The sequence below is a fragment of the Rattus norvegicus genome, chromosome 16 (genome assembly GCF_036323735.1).
Source record: "Rattus norvegicus strain BN/NHsdMcwi chromosome 16, GRCr8, whole genome shotgun sequence".
In the NCBI taxonomy this organism is placed as follows: domain Eukaryota; kingdom Metazoa; phylum Chordata; class Mammalia; order Rodentia; family Muridae; genus Rattus; species Rattus norvegicus.
In genome coordinates, this window is record NC_086034.1 from 91,139,158 (window position 1) to 91,149,672 (window position 10,515).

A 10,515-nucleotide genomic window follows, 5' to 3' on the forward strand; every position below is an offset into this window, starting at 1 on the left:
AAATTCATACTTGAATTGGGCCTTTTAAAACTGTTACAATCTTTTTGCTCCTCAGAAAGTGTGCTTTATACTGTTCCTAATAAAGTAAATCTATTTTCCTCAAATTCAAGTAATAGATTTCATCTCTCCCAAGAAACCCCTCAATGTCAATAATGATGCTCACTCAAAATAGAAGATAGAAGTCCAATCAACTTCATAAAGGACCGACATCATTCTAAACTATAAATGTCTTCAGTAACTATGCAGTCATTACTTACTTTGCACACAGCAACTGTAGAATTATTAACTACGTAATGCATAAAATTTCCTTTAGCTTTCCATCTCTACATGAAAAGTCTTTCCAGTCTACTATTGTTCTGTATTAGTGTAAATTTTAACATACCAAAAAGATCCATAATAAAGAGAAAGTACTACGAAAATTAAAACTCCATTAACAGCATTAAGGAAGTTGAGCCCATGGAATGTACTTTCTGGGACTTATCAAATGAGAGACTGCAGCTCCTGCAAAAACTTCACAGGGTCAAGAAAATATATCAAATCTTTTCTAGATTGTTTACAATGCCTGATAGAAACACTATGCTGGTAGCTGTTATACTGCATTGTTAAGGAGCAATGGTTAAAAAAATAAAGAAGTCTGTACATGTTTCATATAGGTGTAATCTTTCTCAGTACTTTTGACACATGATTGAATGAATAGGTGTAGCAACTGTAATAATGAAAGAAAAGATTGCCACATACAAGAGACTTTCAGTCGTGTTAGCAGCAGACTTTTCAGCAGAAACTGGTTGACCAGAATAGAGTGGCAAGTCTGAAGTACAGAAGAGGGAAAGCTGTCAAGAATACAGTATCTACCAAAATTATACTTTAGAACTGAATGAGCAACAAACATTTCTCCCAAACCAAAGCTGAGAGATTTCATCGACACTAAATCTTATTTACAAGGAGGGTTCAAGTTGAAAAGAACACCAGATGCTGACATGAAACAAATAGAAGTCTATGGTTCCATTATATTCATAAGAGTTTGGGGGTCAGCAAGTAGGCTCAGAGGGCACAGGTACTTTCAACCAAGCCTGATGAATGAGTTCAATCCCCAGATTTCATGTGGTAGAAGGAGAGAACTGACTCCCACAAGTTTTCCTTTAGTCTTCACATTTGAACTGTGGCATGCACAGCTATACGTACATTTACCATAAATAATGTTTAAAATTTTGTAAGTATACAGTCAAATATAAAATAATTTGATACTGTGATGTTAATGTGAATGTTACATGTTTGTAAGGAAAGGTGAAAGGTCAAATTGCTAAATATAATAATAACTACAATATTATTGAGATATGTATGGAGATAAAGTAATTAGTTTTATTCAAGGGCAGTTAAGATTTAATCAGGTAAAAGTAGTCTATTCTAATTATAAACTATCTTATATAAGCCTCATATAAAGGCAGTAAAAAATTTATAGTAGCCTCAGAAAAATGTTTAAAAATATTTAGGAATAGCAATAGAAAGAAGCATTCAATCATGAAAGAAGGGAGTAAAATTGGAAGAAAGAATGAGAAAATAGAAAATAATGAGAAAACCTTATGACAGCTTCATACTTCTGTTTAAAAAAGCAGTGAAAGTCCAAGGAGAGAAGTTAGGCAAGAAAATAAGTAAAAAGTATTCAAATTATAGATGAGTAAGATCTCTCTGTTTGTAAATAAAATAGAAGTGGTGAGTGCCATGGTTTGGTGAGTAAAGCCTTAAAAATCTGATTTCCATCCCTGGGATCCACAATGATGAAGGGAGAGAAATAACTCCTACAAGTTGTCCCCTGACTTCCACATGTCTGCCATGGTGTTCACTCATACACACACACACACACACACACACACACACACACACACACACACACACACGCACACGCACGCACGCACACAAATAGGTATAAAAATTTTAACAAATGAATAAGGTATGTAGCACATAAATTTCTTAGCCAAAAGTAATTATAATTATTTAATTCACTTCATTAAGTTATAGCATACATAGCTAATGCACAAAATCAATGGGTTTTCTATACTCTTAAACAATCTTAAAGAAGAAAACAAACCCATTTACAAGAATTGTAATGGAAAGAATTGTAATGATTAGGAATAAATTTAGCTAAGCAATAAAAAGTCATCTTAAAAGATGAATTGAAAGAAATTGAAGAATCATACCACAATCAACATAATCCTTATCAAAACTCCTGTAGAATTTAGTTAAAAAATCCTAAACTGGACCACAAATAGAAGAAACAACACAAACTTAAATTCAAGGCCAAAAAAAACCTAGGGTAACCAGAGAAATACTGAACAAAAAGAACAAAGCTATAATCACATCACTTGATTTCAAATTATACTATAGAGTTATAGAATTCAAAATTATAATCTTACTGTAAGGACATACAGAAACACAAAACAATCTAAAATTATATCATTACTGTAAGTTAATTTTCAATAAGGGTGTGATTGATCCACAATGGAAACTGGCAGTCTCTTCTCTAAATGGTGTCAGAACAGGATGTCCACTCAGAAAAATATTACACCTTTATCACATATGTATTAAAATTATTCCTTATATAATTGACAAAAATAAACTATATATACATTCAGAGGGAAAAATCATCTTAAAATTGTTGTAGAAATTATTTAATACCAATCCAGGGTTTCTACCCCACCTTAATCATTCAATTCCCAGATAGGATACACAACTTTTATTATTTGCAATAATCCTTAAACAGCACAAGAAGTAGGCAGATATCTACCCTCTATGCTATTAGAATCTACTTCCTATCATTAACCCTGGGTTATTACTTACTATGCTTCATCTGGGCTGCTCTTAACTTCAGTTGGCCATCCCTCAAGGCCATATTTTCATGAACTTACCTAATCCATAGCAGCTTCTTTTTCCTCCTCCTTCTTCTTCCCTTCATGATTCTCTCTCAAGTCCCCAGGCCCGAGAACCCTAAAACTCATTTATGTCTTTTCTGTCCAGCATCTTCATTTACCAATCAGAAATAACTTAGAGACAACATAGTGTCATTTGGATCTATGTACAGACTCTTGTCTCTCAGGCAACTAGGTCTTAGGGGTCCACACTCAGCATTAAAATACACAACAAAAGGTCAAACCTCAACATAAAATGGATCACTGTCTTAATTCTAAGACTTAACATTAAAATATTAGACAGAAGTCAGCTGGGAGTCTTCAAGACATTACTTTAGCAAGTGAGATTACATCAAACTAAAAAAAAAGCAACAAGGTGAAGACATAATACCCATTTTATAAGAAAATAACTTGGGTGGGAAAGGGGAGGGGGAGAGGAAAATGGGGAACAGGATGAGGTGTAGGAGGTGAGAGGGATGGAAGAGAAGCCCAGAGGACCAGGATAATGAGTGAAAATATGCAGCTTCAGGGGGCAGGAAGTGAAGAGACCCTCTAAGAAAGTCCTAGAGACCTGGGATGTGGAAGACTCCCAAGGCTCAATGGGGTGACCTTAGCCAAAATGCTCAACAATGGGAAGAGGGAACTCAAAGAGTCCAACTCCAGTAGATAAACAGGGGCCCAAGTGGAAGAACCGGGTTACCAAACCACAGTCAAAATTTCTGACCCAGAATTATATCCATCTAAAAGAAATGCAGAGATAAAAATGGAGAAAAGACTTAAGAAAAGGCTGTCCAGTGACCAGCCCAACTTGACATCATGGTGGGTGGGAGGCACCAAGGCCTGACGCTATCACTGATGTGCTTACAGACAGGAACATGACTGCCCTCTGAGAGGCCCTACCAGTAGGTGACTGAGACAGATGCAGATATGTTCAGTCAACCATTGAACTGAAGTCAGAGACCCATATGGAGGAATTAGGGGAAGGAGCTGAAGGGGAGGGTGATCCCATAGGAAGACCAGTAGTCTCAGCTAACCTGGACCTCTGGGAGCTCCCAGACAACAGGCATCACATGTAGCAGAGGACTGCCTGGTCTGGCCTCAGTGAAAGATGTGCCTAATGAGAGGCTTGAGGCCCCAGGTAAGGGGGATTCCCCAGGGCACCGGGGAGCACTCTCTTGGAGGCAAGGATGAGGGAAACAGGATGAGGAACTGGGGGAGGGCAGGGTGTGTAGTCGATGGCTGGAATGTAAATAATTAAATAGAAAAAAGAAAAATAAATAATTTTTAAAAAGAAAATATCTAAAATTACACATTGTAAAGTTAGTCTCCAAAATACATATTCGTACATTATTCATAATGGATATTTAAACACTTCAGTAGCAAGAAGGCAAATAGGTGGATTAACATGGGCAAAAGGTATGAATGAGCATTTCTCAAACAAAATACACAGAGAGCCAATAGTATTTTGAAATAATTTTCAACATTAATAATAATGCAAACTAAATATACAATGAGATATCATCTCATACCAGTTAGACTGATTATCATCAAAGAAGCTAAAAAATAATAAGTCCCTATGAGGGTAGACAAAGAGACCCTTGCACATTATTGATGAGAATATAAATTAATATAGGCATTATGGAAAACATAGTTGCGAGGGCTCTCAACTAAATCCCCAGTATCAGACAGTCATGGAAGCTGCCTATAATCCCATTACGGGAGAGACAGAGACAGGGAATCCGTAGAGAAAACAGGCTCATTAAGGTAGGTATAGTGGCTGCGAGCATCTGCCTCTGTATTTGTCAGGCTGTGGCAGAGCCTCTCAGGGGACAGCTATCAGGCTCCTGTCAGCAAGCACCTCTTGGCATCCCCAAGAGTGACTGGTTTTGTGCCTGCATGTGGAATGGATCCCCATGTGTGTCGGTCTCTGTATGGCCTTTCCTTTAGTTTCTGCTTCACACTTTGTCTCCGTATTCCCTCCTGTGAGTATTTTGTTCCCCATTCTAAGAAGTACTGAGAGAACAGGTCCCCAAAAGAGGAGTTAGAGAAAGGACTGAGGTAGCTGAAGGTGTTTGCAACCCCATAGGAAGAACAATATCAACCAACCATACACCCCAGAGCTCCCAGGAACTAAACCATGAACCAAAGAGTTCATGAAGCAACCCATGGCTCCAGCCACATATGCAGCAGAGGATAGCCTTGTCCAGCACCAATGGGAGGCTGGATGCCCCAGTGTAGGGGAATGCCGGGGCAGGAAGGCAGAAGGCAGTGGGTGGGTGAGTTGGGCAAACCCTCATGGAGGAAGGGGATGGGGAGATGGGATAGATAGGGGATTTCTGGAGGGGAAACCAGGAAGAGGGATAATATTTGAAATGTAGATTTTAAAAATCCAATAAAAATGAAAAAAATAGGTGTAGTTGGAGAGCCTCAGTTTCAGTAAAGAGGGCTTGCCTTAATAAAATGGAAAGCAATCAAATAAGACATCCAATGTCAACACTGGGCTCAACATACACACATACACACACGTGCACCTACACATATGATAACATACTTAAACATACACATGTATATCTCTCACACACACACATAAATGGAAAATAAATAGAACTACCATGTGACCCATCAATTCTGTATAGGATACACATTTAAAGATAATGAGCTGGGTGTGTTAGATAGAAAACCAAACCAAATTGCACGCACTGCAACACTATTCAGAACAGCTAAAACATGAAATCCACCTAGATGTCAATCAACAGGGCAATGGAAAGGAAAATGTGGTATCTGTGTATTATGAACCATACTTGTGACAAGGATAAACCTGGAGGACACGAGACAAAGAGAAACAAGCAGGCATAGAAACTGATACAACACTTGAATACACTCATCTGTAGAATGTAAAAGTCACATGTGATATAAGAGAGCTGAACTGGAAAGTCAAGTGTTGAATACCAATTGTATCATTTCACACAGTACATAAAAATCAAAATATCGTGCTGTACATAATTGTGTTTAATTTTAATTGTGAATTAAATTTGCTTTCTGGTTGCATGTGGTTTGAGAGGAAAAAGGAAAACATTAGTAATTTAATAGCATGATCCACTTAAAAGGAGCCTTTTATTTTTTGGAAAATAATTTTGTAATTATATTTATGTACAGAAAACAGTGTACATTTAATCCAGTTTAGTGGCAAGTTCTTTAGCCTTTGCCTTTTCCAGCTTGGCAATGCGAGCCACAGACTTAGGACCCAGGACGTTGCCTCCCCAGTGGCGGTGGATCTCGTCATATCTGTCATTATAATTGGTCCTAAGAGCTTCCACCAGCTTAGCCAGAGCACCCTTGTCTTCCGAGTTAACCTGTGTGAAGGCAACAGTGGTGCACGTCTTCCTGAGGACCAGGCACCCCAGCCTGGCCTTTCTCTTGATGATGCAGTAGGGCACCCCCATCTTTCGACACAGGGCAGACAGGAAAACCATCAGCTCAGTGGGGTCTACATCATGGGCAATCACCACCAGCTGAGCCTCCTTGTTCTCCACCATGGTGGTGACTGTATTGACCCCTGCTCAGAGGACAGGTGGTCTCTCAGTTGGGACATCCCCTTTGTCAGCAGCTTTCTTCTCAACACGGGCCTGTAGTAGCCTTTGCTTCTCTTGCTTTGTCTCTGGCCTGTACTTGTGGGTAAGGTTAAGCAGCTGAGTCGCTGTTTGCCTGTCCAGAGCCTGGGTGAACTGGTTAATGGCAGGAGATACTTTGAGCCGCTTATAGAGGACGACTCTTTGCCGCTGAGCCTGATGTAGGGGGGCCATTTGACGAAGCGTGTTAGATCTCTTTGGGGGTGGATGTCCTGCCCAATGCCGAAGTTCTTGGGCCTTTTCTCAAACAAAGGATTGATCACCTTTTTGGCCTCCTGTTTCTTGATGATGGGGAGGGCCAGAGCCACCTTATTCCCATTGGCCTTCTTTCCTTTGGGCATCTTGCTCAGCTGGAGGAGCAAAAGGCATCTTTATAGTTGAGTTCTAAAGTTCTACACTAGAAGCAAAGACATTTAGCAAAGAAATCTCTAGCTTTCTACAAATAAAAAAACTATAAACAAAAACCTATAAATGTTCAAATCACAGATCACAGCCTCTATTCTTGGAATTCCCATCACACATGAGAGTTCCAAGAAATGCCACAGAAGAAAGGCAGATTTTCAGGCTAAACAATGCAAAGAAATGGAGAAACAGATCAGTGACAGGATGGAACTGCCTCCCAACCCTGCCCACAAGAGGCCTTCTGGGCTAGAAGTGGAGGAGGCATCAGAAACTCCTCAGATTATGCCAGAAACCCACATCAAACTGGAACATAATCAGACAGGAGCTGGAACAAAAGCTGCCTGTCCACCTGCCAACATTTACCTCAGTGTGAACCTGACAAGTAAACATGCCAACAAATTTTTAAGAGAATAATTTTTAGCTATAAGATGATAAGAAAAGTCTGCATAAGGATTAGAATGGATACATCTAGAGAGCCCTTTCCTAAGCTCCAAGAGCGTAATCATAACCTATGTTCCACAGCAGCAAACAGCCTTTCCTCAGCTTTCAATCCTAGGATTAAATCACCAATCAAACCACAAGAGGTCAGTGATGCCACTTCCCACCTAGAAACAGCAAAGTGGAAAAGAAATTCTAACATTAAAAGGAAAGAACAGGGAAGTCCCACACCCGCGGATCCCGACCCACAGCAGCTCTCTGCTCCCAGACTCGGTGAGAGAGAGACCCAACCACCTGGTCAGGTGGGCACTCCTGAGGCTGCAGAGCGGAAGAGACCACCAACACTGCTCACCCCTGCCCACATCCCTGGCCCAAGAGGAAACTGTATAAGGCCTCTGGGCTCCCGTGGGGGAGGGGCCAGGAGCGGCAGGACCCCTGCCAGAGAAACCGCCGGACCCTGAAGGAAACAGACAGGATAAACAGTTCTCTGCACCCAAATCCCGTGGGAGGGAGAGCTAAAACTTCAGAGAGGCAGACAAGCCTGGGAAACCAGAAGAGACTGCTCCCTGCACACACATCTCGGACGCCAGAGGAAAAAGCCAAAGACCATCTGGAACCCTGGTGCACTGAAGCTCCCGGAAGGGGCGGCACAGGTCTTCCTGGTTGCTGCCGCTGCAGAGAGCCCCTGGGCAGCACCCCACGAGCGAACCTGAGCCTCGGGACCACAGGTAAGACCAAATTTTCTGCTGCAAGAAAGCTGCCTGGTGAACTCAAGACACAGGCCCACAGGAACAGCTGAAGACCTGTAGAGAGGAAAAACTACACGCCCGAAAGCAGAACACTCTGTCCCCATAACTGACTGAAAGAGAGGAAAACAGGTCTACAGCACTCCTGACACACAGCCTTATAGGACAGTCTAGCCACTGTCAGAAATAGCAGAACAAAGTAACACTAGAGATAATCTGATGGCGAGAGGCAAGCGCAGGAACCCAAGCAACAGAAACCAAGACTACATGCCATCATCGGAGCCCAATTCTCCCACCAAAACAAACATGGAATATCCAAACACACCAGAAAAGCAAGATCTAGTTTCAAAATCATATTTGATCATGATGCTGGAGGACTTCAAGAAAGACATGAACACACTTAGGGAAGCACAGGAAAACATTATTAAACAAGTAAAAGCCTACAGAGAGGAATCACAAAAATCCCTGAAAGAATTCCAGGAAAACACAATCAAACAGTTGAAGGAATTAAAAATGGAAATAGAAGCAATCAAGAAAGAACACATGGAAACATCCCTGGATATAGAAAACCAAAAGAAGAGACAAGGAGCTGTAGATACAAGCTTCACCAACAGAATACAAGAGATGGAAGAGAGAATCTCAGGAGCAGAAGATTCCATAGAAATCATTGACTCAACTGTCAAAGATAATGTAAAGCAGAAAAAGCTACTGGTCCAAAACATACAGGAAATCCAGGACTCAATGAGAAGATCAAACCTAAGGATAATAGGTATAGAAGAGAGTGAAGACACCCAGCTCAAAGGACCAGTAAATATCTTCAACAAAATCATAGAAGAAAACTTCCCTAACCTAAAAAAAGAGATACCCATAGACATACAAGAAGCCTACAGAACTCCAAATAGATTGGACCAGAAAAGAAACACCTCCCATCACATAATTGTCAAAACACCAAACGCACAAAATAAAGAAAGAATATTAAAAGCAGTAAGGGAAAAAGTCAAGTAACATATAAAGGCAGACCTATCAGAATCACACCAGACTTCTCGCCAGAAACTATGAAGGCCAGAAGATCCTGGACTGATGTTATACAGACCCTAAGAGAACACAAATGCCAGCCCAGGTTACTGTATCCTGCAAAACTCTCAATTAACATTGATGGAGAAACCAAGATATTCCATGACAAAACCAAATTTACACAATATCTTTCTACAAATCCAGCACTACAAAGGATAATAAATGGTAAAGCCCAACATAAGGAGGCAAGCTATACCCTAGAAGAAGCAAGAAACTAATCGTCTTGGCAACAAAACAAAGAGAATGAAAGCACACAAACATAACCTCACATCCAAATATGAATATAACGGGAAGCAATAATCACTATTCCTTAATATCTCTCAATATCAATGGCCTCAACTCCCCAATAAAAAGACATAGGTTAACAAACTGGATACGCAACGAGGACCCTGCATTCTGCTGCCTACAGGAAACACACCTCAGAGACAAAGACAGACACTACCTCAGAGTGAAAGGCTGGAAAACAACTTTCCAAGCAAATGGTCAGAAGAAGCAAGCTGGAGTAGCCATTCTAATATCAAATAAAATCAATTTCCAACTAAAATTCATCAAAAAAGATAAGGAAGGACACTTCATATTCATCAAAGGAAAAATCAACCAAGATGAACTCTCAATCCTAAATATCTATGCCCCAAATACAAGGGCACCTACATACGTAAAGAAACCTTACTAAAGCTCAAAACACACATTGCACCTCACACAATAATAGTGGGAGATTTCAACACCCCACTCTCATCAATGGACAGATCATGGAAACAGAAATTAAACAGTGATGTAGACAGACTAAGAGAAGTCATGAGCCAAATGGATTTAACGGATATTTATAGAACATTCTATCCTAAAGCAAAAGGATATACCTTCTTCTCAGCTCCTCATGGTACTTTCTCCAAAATTGACCATATAATTGGTCAAAAAACAGGCCTCAACAGGTACAGAAAGATAGAAATAATCCCATGCGTGCTATCGTACCACCACGGCCTAAAACTGGTCTTCAATAACAATAAGGGAAGAATGCCCACATATACGTGGAAATTGAACAATGCTCTACTCAATGATAACCTGGTCAAGGAAGAAATAAAGAAAGAAATTAAAAACTTTTTAGAATTTAATGAAAATGAAGATACAACATACTCAAACTTATGGGACACAATGAAAGCTGTGCTAAGAGGAAAACTCATAGCGCTGAGTGCCTGCAGAAAGAAACAGGAAAGAGCATATGTCAGCAGCTTGACAGCACACCTAAAAGCTCTAGAACAAAAAGGAGCAAATACACCCAGGAGGAGTAGAAGGCAGGAAATAATCAAACTCAGAGCTGAAATCAAC

The 10,515-nt window shown here is 40.3% G+C and overlaps 1 pseudogene; it reads right to left on the minus strand.

Annotated features, from left to right (window-relative positions):
- Window positions 1-6,073: 6,073 nt before the first annotated feature.
- Window positions 6,074-6,879, minus strand: LOC134482434 (large ribosomal subunit protein eL8-like; annotated as a pseudogene).
- Between the last annotated feature and the right edge of the window lie 3,636 nt (window positions 6,880-10,515).